Raw genomic sequence first — 13180 nt, 5'->3', positions numbered from 1 at the left:
TGAAGACAGCGAGGATCCAAAGATTTCTGTCAAGGCCTCAGCAATTTCCTCTCCAGCCTCCTTCAGTATTCTGGGGTAGATCCCATCAGGCCCTGGGGACTTATCTACCTTAATATTTTTTAAGACACCCAACACCTCGTCTTTTTGGATCACAATGTGACCCAGGCTATCTACACCCCCTTCTCCAGACTCAACATCTACCAATTCCTTCTCTTTGGTGAATACTGATGCAAAGTATTCATTTAGTACCTCGCCCATTTCCTCTGGCTCCACACATAGATTCCCTTGCCTATCCTTCAGTGGGCCAACCCTTTCCCTGGCTACCCTCTTGCTTTTTATGTACGTGTAAAAAGCCTTGGGATTTTCCTTAACCCTATTTGCCAATGACTTTTCATGACCCCTTCTAGCCCTCCTGACTCCTTGCTTAAGTTCCTTCCTACTTTCCTTATATGCCACACAGGCTTAGTCTGTTCCCAGCCTTTTAGCCCTGACAAATGCCTCCTTTTTCTTTTTGACGAGGCCTACAATATCACTCGTCATCCAAGGTTCCCGAAAATTGCCGTATTTATCTTTCTTCCTCACAGGAACATGCCTGTCCTGTATTCCCTTCAACTGACACTTGAAAGCCTCCCACATGTCAGATGTTGATTTGCCCTCAAACATCCGCCCCCAATCTATGTTCTTCAGTTCCCACCTAATATTGTCATAATTAGCCTTCCCCCAATTTAGCACATTCATCCTCGGACCACTCTTATCCTTGTCCACCAGTACTTTAAAACTTACTGAATTGTGGTCACTGTTACCGAAATGCTCCCCTACTGAAACATCTACCACCTGGCCGGGCTCATTCCCCAATACCAGGTCCAGTACCGCCCCTTCCCTAGTTGGACTGTCTACATATTGTTTTAAGAAGCCCTCCTGGATGCTCCTTACAAACTCCGCCCCGTCTAAGCCCCTGGCACTAAGTGAGTGCCAGTCAATATTGGGGAAGTTGAAGTCTCCCATCACCACAACCCTGTTGTTTTTACTCTTTTCCAAAATCTGTCTACCTATCTGCTCCTCTATCTCCCGCTGGCTGTTGGGAGGCCTGTAGTATACCCCCAACATTGTGACTGCACCCTTCTTATTCCTGATCTCTACCCATATAGCCTCACTGCCCTCTGAGGTGTCCTCTCGCAGTATAGCTGTGATATTCTCCCGAACAAGTAGCGCAACTCCGCCTCCCCTTTTACATCCCCCTCTATCCCGCCTGAAACATCTAAATCCTGGAACGTTTAGCTGCCAATCCTGCCCTTCCCTCAACCAGGTCTCTGTAATGGCAATAACATCATAGTTCCAAGTAGTAATCCAAGCTCTAAGTTCATCTGCCTTACCCGTAATGCTCCTTGCATTAAAACATATGCACTTCAGGCCACCAGACCCGCTGTGTTCAGCAACTTTTCCCCGTCTGCTCTGCCTCAGAGCCACACTGTCCCTATTCCCTAGTTCTCCCTCAATGCTCTCACCTTCTGACCTATTGCTCCCGTACCCACCCCCCTGCCATACTAGTTTAAACCCTCCCGTGTGACACTAGCAAATCTCGCGGCCAGGATATTTATGCCTCTCCGGTTTAGATGCAACCCGTCCATCTTATACAGGTCACACCTGCCCCGGAAGAGCTCCCAGTGGTCCAGAAAACGGAAACCCTCCCTCCTACACCAGCTGTTTAGCCACGTGTTTGTCTGCTCTATCTTCCTATTTCTAGCCTCACTGGCACGTGGCACAGGGAGTAATCCCGAGATTACAACCCTCGAGGTCCTGTCCTTTAACTTTCTGCCTAGCTCCCTGAACTCCTGCTGCAGGACCTCATGCCCCTTCCTGCCTATGTCGTTAGTACCAATATGTACAACGACCTCTGCCTGTTTGCCCTCCCCCTTCAGGATTCCCTCTACCCGTTCGGAGACATCCTGGACCCTGGCACCAGGGAGGCAACATACCATCCTGGAGTCTCTTTCACGTCCACAGAAGCGCCTATCTGTGCCCCTGACTATAGAGTCCCCTATTACTATTACTCTTCTGCGCTTTGACCCTCCCTTCTGAACATCAGAGCCAGCCGTGGTGCCACTGCTCTGGCTGCTGCTGTTTTCCCCTGATAGGCTATCCCCCCCGACAGTATCCAAAGGGGTATATCTGTTCGAGAGGGGGACAACCACAGGGGATTCCTGCACTGACTGCCTGCCCTTTCTGGTGGTCACCCATTTCTCTGCCTGCACCTTGGGTGTGACCACATTTATATAACTGCGATCTATGACGCTTTCCGCCACCTGCATGCTCCTAAGTGCATCCAATTGCTGCTCCAACCGAACCATGCGGTCTGTGAGGAGCTCCAGTTGGGTGCACTTTCTGCAGATGAAGCCACCCGGGACGCTGGAAGCCTCCCGGACCTGCCACATCTCACAGTCAGAGCACAGCACCCCTCTAACTGACATTGCGTCAATTAATTAAAATTAAAATTTGTCTCTTTTTTTTTAAATACTTTTTTTTTTTTAAATTGCAAAGTTACTGTCAACTATCTGTTTCGTAGCACTAGATTTCTAATAGAAATGCGATAGCTAACTATAATACTCTCCGATCTCTGGCTTAGATAATAACTTAATTATAATTTAGAGGATATGTTTAACTAGTTCCCAAATACTCAAATATTTTTAAATTTAGGTTAGAATCCCAACCAGCCACTCAGGTCACAGCTTTTCTGTGATGTCGCTTCAATTTCCCCCCGACACACACAATTTGAAAAAAGGTATAAAAGTAAAAATCACTTACGTGTCTGAGATGTTCTCAGGTTCTCTCGCTGACAGAGACTGCTCCTCCACCTCCGATCCTTGACCTGCACAATGCTAATAATATAATAATATAATATGGCACTTACCTTACACCAATGGGTTTTATTATTAGGTTAGAGGAGGAGGGCGGGTGGGAGACACTACACGTGTAGTGTCTCGGGTTTCCTCTCCACCAGAATTTATTGGTTGGGGGGGGGGGGGGGCACTTGCCAGAGGTAGAACTTCCGGTTCCCGCCTTATATAAAAACAAATAAAACTGAAAAGAAGAACAGACACGGGACCAGGCAAGGCTTTTTAAACTAACTACTCACCTCCAAGAAGGCCCCTGCGCACCGCTGCCGCCGAAATCCAAAGGGCTGCTCCTGTAAAGGTAAGTGGTTTTAAATTCACTACTCACCTCCAAGAAGGCCCCTGCGCACCGCTGCCGCCGAAATCCAATGGGCTGCTCCTGTAAAGGTAAGTGGTTTTAAACTAACTACTCACCTCCAAGAAGGCCCCTGCGCACCGCTGCCGCCGAAATCCAATGGGCTGCTCCTGTAAAGGTAAGTGGTTTTAAACTAACTACTCACCTCCCAGAAGGCCCCTGCGCACCGCTGCCGCCGAAATCCAAAGGGCTGCTCCTGTAAAGGTAAGTGGTTTTAAATTCACTACTCACCTCCAAGAAGGCCCCTGCGCACCGCTGCCGCCGAAATCCAATGGGCTGCTCCTGTAAAGGTAAGTGGTTTTAAACTAACTACTCACCTCCCAGAAGGCCCCTGCGCACCGCTGCCGCCGAAATCCAAAGGGCTGCTCCTGTAAAGGTAAGTGGTTTTAAATTCACTACTCACCTCCAAGAAGGCCCCTGCGCACCGCTGCCGCCGAAATCCAATGGGCTGCTCCTGTAAAGGTAAGTGGTTTTAAACTAACTACTCACCTCCAAGAAGGCCCCTGCGCACCGCTGCCGCCGAAATCCAAAGGGCTGCTCCTGTAAAGGTAAGTGGTTTTAAATTCACTACTCACCTCCAAGAAGGCCCCTGCGCACCGCTGCCGCCGAAATCCAATGGGCTGCTCCTGTAAAGGTAAGTGGTTTTAAACTAACTACTCACCTCCAAGAAGGCCCCTGCGCACCGCTGCCGCCGAAATCCAATGGGCTGCTCCTGTAAAGGTAAGTGGTTTTAAACTAACTACTCACCTCCCAGAAGGCCCCTGCGCACCGCTGCCGCCGAAATCCAAAGGGCTGCTCCTGTAAAGGTAAGTGGTTTTAAATTCACTACTCACCTCCAAGAAGGCCCCTGCGCACCGCTGCCGCCGAAATCCAATGGGCTGCTCCTGTAAAGGTAAGTGGTTTTAAACTAACTACTCACCTCCAAGAAGGCCCCTGCGCACCGCTGCCGCCGAAATCCAATGGGCTGCTCCTGTAAAGGTAAGTGGTTTTAAATTCACTACTCACCTCCAAGAAGGCCCCTGCGCACCGCTGCCACCGAAATCCAATGGGCTGCTCCTGTAAAGGTAAGTGGTTTTAAACTAACTACTCACCTCCCAGAAGGCCCCTGCGCACCGCTGCCGCCGAAATCCAAAGGGCTGCTCCTGTAAAGGTAAGTCGTTTTAAATTCACTACTCACCTCCAAGAGGGCCCCTGCGCACCGCTGCCGCCGAAATCCAAAGGGCTGCTCCTGTAAAGGTAAGTGGTTTTAAACTAACTACTCACCTCCAAGAAGGCCCCTGCGCACCGCTGCCGCCGAAATCCAAAGGGCTGCTCCTGTAAAGGTAAGTGGTTTTAAACTAACTACTCACCTCCCAGAAGGCCCCTGCGCACCGCTGCCGCCGAAATCCAAAGGGCTGCTCCTGTAAAGGTAAGTGGTTTTAAATTCACTACTCACCTCCAAGAAGGCCCCTGCGCACCGCTGCCGCCGAAATCCAATGCGCCTGCGTCACGCTTCGTCCACCCGAGCCTGTGGGGGAAAGCCCGCCGGTTCAGCTGCTGTATCAGAGCTTCGATTTCAGGGTTTGGGGACCTGCACGGGGTTTGTATGAAGCCGCCCGACACATCCGCCACCTCAATCCCTCCCTCACGACTTACCCGGCGGTATCAGATCGACTGAGAATTTCCAAACAACCGCCTCAACCGGAGCTACTCCAGGCACTGCGCATGCTCCAGCTCGCCATGCCCGGGGAGTGATTGACGGCAGATCCGGGCCAATTGGAATAAGGGGCAGTACTGGAGGACCGAGCGGGAGCAGCTGGTCCTCCAACTAATCGGAGTGAATGAGGGGCAGGGCTGAGTGCGGATCTCCCTCATTGGCTGAAACTCTGCATCATTTTGAAAGCTGATTTGTCTCAACTCCAGGAGAAAACTGGACCTTTCTGTTTGTGTCTTTAAACAGATTATTCATGTTGTTCCAGGAAAGTGGGCTTGTGGAATATCAGGTTGGACACAGCACACAGTCAGCCTGTGGTTTCACGCTGGGTAAAGAATTTGCAAACAAGGCAAGAGAATAAACAATTAATGGTAGGACCCGAGAGGATCAGAGGGACCTTGGTGGACATATCCATCGGTACCTGAAGACAGGAGGCTAGATAGATAGGGTGATTAAAAAGTAATATGGAGGGCAGCACTGCAGTCTCACGGGCATAGATTTCAGGTAATGGCAGGAGGTTTATAAGAGATGCGAAGAAAAACTTTTTCACCCAAAGGGTGGTGGGAATCTGGAACTCACTGCCTGAAAGTGTGGTAGAGACGGGAACCTTCACAACATTTAAGAAGTATTTAGGTGAGCATTTGAAATGCCATTGCATGGAAGGCTGCGGACTGAGTGCTGGAAATGGGATTAGAGTAAATAGGTGCTTGATAGCTGGTGGAGACACGATGGGTTAAAGCGCCTCTTTCACTCTCTGACTCTAATCGTACCATTCAAATCACTCAATAGAATTCTCAGGAACCACATTGGAGAGGAAGGTTGCTTACACCTAATGATAAGCAGCACTCGCACAAGCAGCAAGACATATAACTTTGGTCAGACAAGATTTTCCCATTTGAATTCCATTTGACTATTCATTGTTATGTTTATCTTTTCCAGATTTGAAAAATTCCCTCCTTTACTCAGGATTTGATTATTTACCAATGTGAAGCTAATTGTTTCATAATTTCCTGGGCATGTTCTGTCCACCATTTTAAATATAGGAATTACATTACTGAGCTGCCAGTCTTTTAGAACTGATCCTTTTTAATGAATTATTAAATATGAGCAGTAATGTCTCTCCCTGCAAATCTTTTAAAATGCGTGGATGTAATCCATTTGGATCAGGGGTTTTATCCCCTTTGAGTTTGATTAGTGTAATCAATAATCACCTCATCATTCAATGTCCTGTTGACCTGTTCTATCTTCCTGGGAAACAATGATGCAAAGTAATGATTTAATATTTCTGATATTTCTATATCGTTCCTAGAGGTATTATCCTGTCTGAACCTTAATGCTCCCTAATGCTTCCCAGCGGCAGGGTCCCAGGTTCGATTCACGGCTTAGGTCACTGTCTGTGCGGAGTCTGCATGTTCTCCCTGTGTCTCTGTGGGTTTCCTCCGGGTGCTCCGGTTTCCTCCCACAAGTCCCGAAAGACGTGCTGTTAGGCAATTTGGACATTATGAATTCTCCCTCAGTGTACCCGAACAGGCGCCAAAATGTGGTGATGAGGGGCATTTCACAGTAACTTCATTGCAGTGTTAATGTAAGCCTCTATGTGACAATAAAGATTATTATTATTTACTTTCCTCCTAACATTAACTGGCTGGAGTTTAATCTTCAAGATATATGTTGGTTTTTGTGTTGGTAGGGTCCCTTTTTAAAAGCCATCATCTGTGATATTATCCTTCGATTTAAGAACTCCCAAAGAAACTGGTGAACAATAAAATTATGAATTTTACTTCAGTCCTAAATTGTTCTGGTAAAAAAACTCTGCAATTCCTCTGATTAACATCTCCAATTAGAAAATGCTGATCAATCCTTACTAACTGACACATTCTTCACAGTGACACCTCCATTACGAAAGTAAATTATCAAAGAAAATATAACAGGTCAATATTTTACAAGAAAATCAATAAAATAATAATAAGAATCTTTATTGTCATAATTAGGCATACATTAACACTGCAATGAAGTTACTGTGAAAATCCCCTACTCGCCACACTCCGGCGCCTGTTCAGGTGAATGTTCAATTCACCTAACAAGCACGTCTTTCGGGGAGATCGTACAGACTGCACAAGCAGTGACCCAAGCGGGAATCGAACCCGGGACCCTGGTGCTGTGAAGCAACAGTGCTAACCACTGTGCTGCCATTCTGCCCTAATGATGCTGTTTGATGCGTACATTGTCACGATAGTGACCGATTGGCAGCAACCTCTTTCCAGTCATTACAATCAATGCTTATTACATAAGTGGATAATGAACAGGAGTGGAGTAAATTCAGAGACAGGCAAGGCAGCACACAGTTATTAGCCTTGACCAGAACATCAACTTTTTCAGCATTGTTTCTCCAGAGTTATCGAAGCTCTCGAATGTCTCGCAGGAAGGAATCACGGGTTTAGGTGCTGATGGATATCCTGCTGCATCCTCAGCCACCAATAGTAATTATATATAAAATCAAGGATTTGAAATACGTGAAGGTAGGAGGTATGATCAATAAGTTTGCAGATGGAAAATTGTTGGTGCAGTAACTAGTGAGGATAAAAGCCTTAAATCACGGGATGATACAGATGCGCTGGTCATATGGAGGCAGAACTGTTGCAAATGGAATTTAACCAGGAAGTGTGGTAGCCCTTGCACAAAGTCAGTACAGATATGATAGAACATAGAAAAATACAGCACAGAACAGGCCCTTCGGCCCACGATGTTGTGCCAAACCTTTGTCCTAGATTAATCATAGATTATCATAGAATTTACAGTGCAGAAGGAGGCCATTCGGCCCATCGAGTCTGCACCGGCTCTTGGAAAGAGCACCCTACCCAAGGTCAACACCTCCACCCTATCCCCATAACCCAGTAACTCCACCCAACACAAAGGTCAATTTTGGACACTAAGGGCAATTTATCATGGCCAATCCATCCAACGCACATCTTTGGACTGGGCGGAAACCGGAGCACCCGGAGGAAACCCACGCACACACGGGGAGAATGTGCAGACTCCGCACAGACAGTGACCCAAGCCGGAATCGAACCTGGGATCCTGGAGCTGTGAAGCAATTGTCCTATCCACAATGCTACCGTGCTGCCCTTAAGAATAAATTAATCTACACAATTTCATTCGACCGTAATCCATGTACCTATCCAATAACTGCTTGATGGTCCCTAATTTTGCCGACTCAACTACTTCCACAGACAGTGCATTCCATGCCCCCACTACTCTCTGGGTAAAGAACCTACCTCTGACATCCCCCCGATATCTTCCACCATTCACCTTAAATTTATGTCCCCTTGTAATGGTTTGTTCCACCCGGGGGAAATTTCTCTGACTGTCTACTCTATCTATTCGCCTTATCATCTTATAAACCCTTATCAAGTCACCCCTCATCCTTCTCCGTTCCAATGAGAAGAGACCTAGCACCCTCAACCTTTCCTCGTAAGACCTACTCTCCATTCCAGGCAACATCCTGGTAAGTCTCCTTTGCACCTTTTCCAAAGCTTCCACATCCTTCCTAAAATGAGGCGACCAGAACTGTACACAGTGCTCCAAATGTTGCCGTACCAAGGTTTTGTGCAGCTGCATCATCACCTCACGGCTCTTAAATTCAATCCCCCTGTTAATGAGCGCTAGCACACCATAGGCCTTCTTCACAGCTCTATCCACTTGAGTGGCAACTTTCAAAGATGTATGAACATAGACCCCAAGAACTCTCTGCTCCTCCACATTGCCAAGAATCCTACCATCAACCCTGTATTCCGCATTTATATTTGTCCTTCCAAAATGGACAACCTCACACTTTGTTCCGAGTGACTTCCATCTGTGCTGGATCATTCTAGAAAACACTGAACATTCAGTATGACGAGCAAGAGGGAAGAAGATGCAGGAATTACTGATTCTGGAATTGAACCCAGCAAGAGTTTGCATCTTCTGGGGAGGAGAGAGGAAGGACCCATTGGGGAAAAAACACCTTGAAGTTCTGCATTGTTCCACAGGAGAGCAGCATTTGATCAATTTGAGAAATGGAGAATAGCAGAATACCCATTGACAATAAATTGTTTGATTATTTTCGCAATTGGTGACCAAGTTATTTTGTATTAACTGTTTCAATGGTGCGGCTATTACCCAACATTCCCCGCGTCTGTGAATGTGCCCTATTCATTCCACGGAGCCCAGTGCGCAGATGCAATGTTGGGTTATATCTGGAGCATGCGCAGTGTCACTTTGCGAGGAGGTCTGCGAGTGCGGGAGGGGCTGTTTCGGGCGGTAAGAGGAATGGAGCCGGGAGTCGGGGTGGGGAGGGAGTGAAGGCTTCATAAACACCCTCTGCTTGTCACAAGCCCGGAAAAAGACCCTGCAAATCCCGCGTTTGCAGCTGCGGAGCTTTTATCCGGTATCAGGCCCAGTTCCACGGCCGCCATCTTTGTTTAGCGGCGCGGCTGAGGGGCCACCTTGATGACGTAACAGAGACGGTGCTTCAGGATCCCGGTGACCAGAAGAGAAAATCATTGTCTCGATGATTGACAGCCCCCCCCCCCCCCCCCCCCCCCCCCGAGCGCGGGGAGGTGTTACTGGCATGTGTGGCAATCGGAAGAACAGAAGAAGAACATCAGAATTAGCAGCAGGAGTAGGCCATTCGGCCTATTGACCCTGCTCTGCCATTCAATAAACGCTGATCCGAATGTGCCATTAATTACATTTTCCTGTCTGCCCCCAAAACTTGACTCCCCAGTAGATTAAAAAAAAGACAAACTCAGCTTTGAGTATATTCAGTGACCCAGCGCCACTACTCTCTGGGAAAGAGAATTCCACAAACTCAGCTTTGACAAAGAGTTATCCAGACTCAAAACGTTAGCTCCCTTTTCTCTCCACAGATACTGTCAGACCTGCTGAGATTGTCCAGTATTTTCTGTTTTTGTTTCAGATTCCAGCATCCGCAGTAATTTGCTTTTATCCACAGACTGATGACCCTCTGAGGGAAGACATTTCTCCTTATCTCAGTGTCAAATTGGAGAATTCTTATCTTTAAACTGTCCCCCTTAGTTCTTGAATCCCCATGTGGGAAAATATTCTTTCATCAAAACCCCTCAGAATCTTAGATCTTTCAATAAGATCACCTCTCGTTCTTCTAAACTCCATCGGGTACAGACCAATCAGGCTCAATCTTGCTCCATAAAACAAACTCTCCCATCCCAGGAATCAGACTAGTGAAACTTCACTGAACTGTCTCCAAAGCAAGTAAAACCCTCATTAAATAATCCTGGGACATGAGCACAGCTGTCTCACGGCACCGAGGTCCCAGGTTCGATCCTGGCTCTGAGTCACTGCCCGTGTGGAGTTTGCACATTCTCCCCGTGTTTGCATGGGTTTCACCCCCACAACCCAAAGATGTGCAGGGTAGGTGGATTGGCCACGCTAAACTGTCCCTTAATTGGAAAAAATGAATTGGGTACTCTGAATTTTAAAAAAAAATAATCCTGGGACTGGCAACTAGGGGAGAGAATGTTTGGAACTTCTATCCTGGACTCAAAGAGTGATGGATTTTGGAAAGTCCTTTTACCGGCGGTTAGGAGAGGATTTACACCCAGCAAATTCAAACCAAGATAAATGTTTGTCTGATCTTAATTTCTAACCTCGACTAACATTTCTGACCATTGTAATTTCCTTTTACAGCTGCTTCCAAATATCTTTCCAGCCAAAGGTTGCAGCAGGAGATTGTAAACTTGAAAACACCAAAATTGTGACAGAGGTGAGTATTATTATTATTTTTTATGATAAATTTAGGGTACCCAATTATTTGTTTCCAATTAAGGGGCAATTTAGCATGGCCAATCTGAAGCTGGCACTCCCAGTGCAGACTTTGGTGTTATGAGGTTGTTGCCGTGGTGGAGAGTGGCTGTTGCTGCTGTCTCCCTCTCCCTCTCCCTCTCTCTCTCTCTCTCTATTGCTGCTGCTGTTGCTCAGTTTTCTGCCTGTGTCCAGTGCTGGTTGCTGCCTGGAGGAAGGAGAGGGGAGAGAGGAGAGAAAGACAACAACAAGGAGGTAACTTCAAAAACAAGATGGGAGTAAAGCCCTTTGGACTGCTTGTTTGCTGGGCCTCTCCCGGGTTGAGTGCCCGGCCCAGTCTTCCCAACTGATAACATCTGCCTTCAGCAAGGACAAAATCCTCCTTATTCTAACCAGTGTGCTTGTTCCAGGGCAGAGGGATCGAGTGGGCAGTGTGTTTGCTGAGCCCCCTCCTGGACTGAAGACCCCACACACCAGCAGGGAGGAGGTGGATTCTATTGGGTGGTTGTTCCAGGGTTGCAGCACGGACTGTGTTTTTGCTGAGTCCTACTTGGGCCGAAGACCTCGTGAACCAGCGCCACTTACCTCCTTGTGAACCTGCTCTGGGCCTGGCGAAGCGCATCATTTGTAGTTCCAGGCAGCTGGCGACCGAGGGGGTCATCCGGTCAGACTATTTACTCCTTTTCCGCGGCTACATTCGCAGCTGGGTGCCCTAGAAAGGGAGCATGCGGTGTCCATGGGCACCATCAAAGCCTGCCATGCCCGGTGGGCACCGCAGGGTTTGGGGTGCTTTATTGACCCCTTTAAATGCACTCTCATTAGATGTTTTTAAGTTTCTGCTGGTCTTTGTTATGTTCAGGCAGTGCCCCTAACTGGAGTGGCCCTTTTTGCTTTGTCCCTAAGTTTGTTTCCTTTGTTCTATTTTGTTGGTGGACCTCAAAGGAGTGGCCAATCCACCTGGCCTGCACATCTTTGGGTTGTGGGTGTGAGACCCACGGAGACAGGGGGAGAATGTGCAAACTCCACACGGCAGTGACCCAGGGCCAGGATTGAACTTGGGTCCTCAGCACCGTGAGGCAGCAGTGCTAACCACTGCCACTGTGCCACCCTTTGTCATGATGTTTCCATTCCTATTTTATCACACACCTCCCAGTGACACTCATTGTAACACATAAACTTCAAAATATCAATGCTACCTTGCATCTTGCCCTCCTATTATTGTCTGATGATAACAGTAACAGAGTAACACACACCAAAATTGGAATATCAGATAGGTTGTTGTCTAATAATAATAGTAACAGAGTAACACACATCAGATTTGGAATAACAGGCAGGGTATTGTCTAATCATGACAGAGTTACGGGGGTGGCTCGGTAGTTAGTACTGTTGCCTCAAGCACCAGGTACCTGGGTTTGATTCTGACCTTGGGTCACTGTCTGTGTGGAGTTTGCACATTCTTCCTGTGGCTGCGCAGATTTCCTCCCACAGTCCAAAGATGTGCAGGTTAGGTGGATTGGCTGTGCTAAATTGTCCCTGGGTGGGGTTACAGGGTTAGGGTGGGGGATTGGTCACGGTAGGATGCTCTTTCAGAGGGTCAGTGCAGACTCGATGGGCCAAATGGCCTCCTTCAGCACTGTAGGGAATCTATGATTCTACACTGGATCCACTCACACACTGCAGCCTGACTTATTGGAACAGACACTATGTTTGTTCCTCTCAAAGTGAGTGAATCCTTTGCTGCTTATCCTCTGGGTCCCATCTCCACTATTATTGTCTGATTGTCCCACTGAGACTCTCACTGTTATTATTGGACAATCAGCGAGTCAGCCTGAGCCTGTGGCCGCTTTCATCATTTCACCGCTTTCTGTAACCGTCACAATAGCCCGACATCAGCCGATTCGTAAGCACACTTGCTACTGGTTCCTGATACAGCAACCGTACCCATCAATGAAGGCCTGACCAAACCCGAGCCTTCCGAACTCCTCCCACAAATAATTCCACTCCACCCGACAAAAGGCCTTCTCCCTCTGAGGGCATCATGATAACGTTTAAGAGCCTTCTAACATTAGCCGTGAGTTCCTAGCCCTTTCCAAATCCCGTCTGGTCTTCCCCTACCACCCCCGGGACACAGTCCTCTATCCTTGTGGCCAATATCTTAGCCAGCAGTTTGGCATCCAATTCAATAGGGAGATTGGTCTGTATGACCTACATTGCTCAGGTCCTTCTCCCGTTTCAGAATCAATGAGATCGAGGCCTGCGACATTGTTGGAGGAAGGACCCTTGCCTCATTAAATGCCCTCACCAGCAGTGGGCCCAATATCTCCGAGAACTTCTTGTAGAATTCCACCGGGTAGCCGTCCGGCCCCAGGGCCTTGCCCGACTGCATGACCTCCAGCCCCTCCATTATTTCCTCAATTTCAA

General features: G+C 47.8%; 2 protein-coding genes and 1 long non-coding RNA gene across 3 annotated transcripts in view; all 3 read left to right on the top strand.

The window, feature by feature from the left end:
* LOC140419035 (uncharacterized) overlaps positions 1-13180 on the top strand; it is a 529091-nt gene that overhangs the window by 225020 nt on the left and 290891 nt on the right. The gene's annotated exons all lie outside the window — the stretch shown is intronic.
* Positions 1-13180, top strand: part of LOC140417805 (uncharacterized) — a 35541-nt gene that overhangs the window by 15281 nt on the left and 7080 nt on the right. The gene's annotated exons all lie outside the window — the stretch shown is intronic.
* LOC140419021 (uncharacterized) lies at positions 9190-12287 on the top strand. The gene is made up of 3 exons (XR_011945484.1): positions 9190-9238; positions 10646-10721; positions 11170-12287. It is a non-coding gene; the product is annotated as an uncharacterized lncRNA (long non-coding RNA).

The sequence above is a fragment of the Scyliorhinus torazame genome, chromosome 5, assembly GCF_047496885.1.
Source record: "Scyliorhinus torazame isolate Kashiwa2021f chromosome 5, sScyTor2.1, whole genome shotgun sequence".
NCBI lineage: Eukaryota > Metazoa > Chordata > Chondrichthyes > Carcharhiniformes > Scyliorhinidae > Scyliorhinus > Scyliorhinus torazame.
This window is presented reverse-complemented; position numbering and strand designations above follow the sequence as displayed.